This window comes from Mastomys coucha, unplaced genomic scaffold (assembly GCF_008632895.1).
Source record: "Mastomys coucha isolate ucsf_1 unplaced genomic scaffold, UCSF_Mcou_1 pScaffold8, whole genome shotgun sequence".
Classification (NCBI taxonomy): Eukaryota; Metazoa; Chordata; class Mammalia; order Rodentia; family Muridae; genus Mastomys; species Mastomys coucha.
This window is the reverse complement of record NW_022196914.1, coordinates 51,035,060-51,037,230: the sequence shown is the minus strand read 5'-3', so window position 1 is coordinate 51,037,230 and position 2,171 is coordinate 51,035,060.

The window sequence follows — 2,171 nt, the reverse complement described above, 5'->3', positions numbered from 1 at the left end:
TTTCTTTTTTCTTTTTTCTTTTTTTTCATTTTTAAGTGGCATGGAAACATAAAAAACAGTTGGGTATGTAGCTCCACTTTCTAAAATGCTTAGAGATACAGAATCTATAAGGTTGACTTAATTACATGTAAATAAGATCTTATCTGTAAACAGAGACACTAAATTTTGGTCTCTTTGGAGACACTGATAGAAAAGTACTCAGAACTCTTGGGTTACTTGAATATAACTCTTGGCCAATGTTTGCATTTTCTTTCAGGTACATCTCAAAGTTAGGCATACAGAGATGAGTGATTAATAAATAAACTCAGAGGAAAGAGTAAGTAGCAGGTGTCTCAGGATCATCTCAATGTTGCAAGTTACAACCTCTTTCAGTATCTACAAAGTATCTGTTCCATCTATAGTGACAATCTAGAGGTAAGTGCAATTCTAAGATATAATTTTTCTATGATCTCAGTCCTCACTCACTTGGCATATCACAGACTATGCAATAAGATTCGGATGCTAGGTCTTTCATCCTTGACTTAGCACTCATTTTGAGGGTTTAATAAGATAAAGTTTGGAGATTATCAGAGATAACTGATTGAAGAGAGCTGTGCACGGTGCTGCATGTTGTCAATCATTGGTACACCATATGATGCAGGAGGAACAATGAGTAATCCATTTCCTTTCAGTTTAATCCAAATGAGAAGATTCTAACAGCTTTCAGAATAAAATGTTAGTTCTCTGAAGGCGGGGGAGATGTGAATGTTGGCTCACTGACAATTCTCTTTGTGTTGTTCTGATAGGAAAAGGAAAGACACGTGAATAGATTGGTCCCATGGGCTAGACCTTAAGAAATAGAAACAATTACAAACTACCTGGAAATAGCCCTCCTAATCCTAAACATCAGTAACAAGGGACTGGGACAGGTCTCTGTAGTTATACAGAGTGATAGGACACAGAAGCCTCACTGGTGTGGAGGAATCAAGTATAGCTACATGGCTCACACCTCCCCAGCAACATCCCAGGAAGGCAAAAGGGTTATGCTAAGTACAAGAAGGGTGGTGACGTGGAGAAACCAAACTAGTGTTGACTTAGAAGCTTCATCCCAACAAGCCATTTTTCAGAGTGCTGAAATATGTGATGTAGCTACTGGAGGAGAAAAGTATACCATCATTCTTACCTCGTTAAGATTCCATCTTTGGTCTTCCTTCTTTTCATTCCTTCTTAAAAGGGGGAGCCAAGTACCCATGGAAGGAGTGGCAGAGATTAACAGTGGAGCAGAGACTGAAGGAAAGACAAGCCAGCCTAAATATAGTTAGTTATCTCCTGAGAGGCTCTGACAGTACCTGACTAATACAGATGTAGAGGCTCACAGCCATCTATTGAACTGAGTGCAGGGTCCCCAGTGAAGGAGTTAGAGAAAGGACCAATGGAGCTGAAGGGTTTGCAGCCCCTTAGGATGAACAACAATATGAACTAACTAATACCCTCAGAGCTCCCAGAGTCTCAACCACCAACCAAGGTCTGCACATGGTGGGTCTGATTGTTCTGGCAGCGTGTGTATAGTGGAGGATTGCAAATTCGATCATCAATGGGAGGAGAGGACCTCAGCCCTGTGAAGGTTCTGTGCCTCAGTGTGGGGGAATGCCAGGGCCAATAGCAGGAGAGGGTGGGGTGGCAGGTATGGGGAGTGGGGAGGCAGCTGGGGTTTGTTTTTGTTGTTTTTGTTTGTTTCTTTGTTTTTTAGAGGGGAAACTGGGAAGGGAGAAATTTACATGTAAATAAAGATAATATCTAATAAAAAAAGATTCCTATAAACTACAACAACAACTATCATGGCACTATATGCTCATGGGTGCACTAGATGTTGTACATGTCTATGTCATTGGGTTCTTCCAGATTATATACTGTTGTTCTGCTATTTAAAGGTAATATTCCACTCTCCCATCCTAATTCTCTTCACTTTAACTGTAAATGCATTTTGTTAATAAGTTCATAGTGTCAAAACCCAATGTAATTGTGCTAGGCAACAAATTTTAGTTTAATCAACAGAGATAGTAGCATTGGTCCAGTGATGCTGATTTTAAGGGGTAGCTCTGTTTGCACATGTTAGAAAATAACCTTGGACTTAGCAGGGTCTGCATTCTGTGGTATGTCTCCCTCCTGTATTTTGTCAGATGTTATGTTTG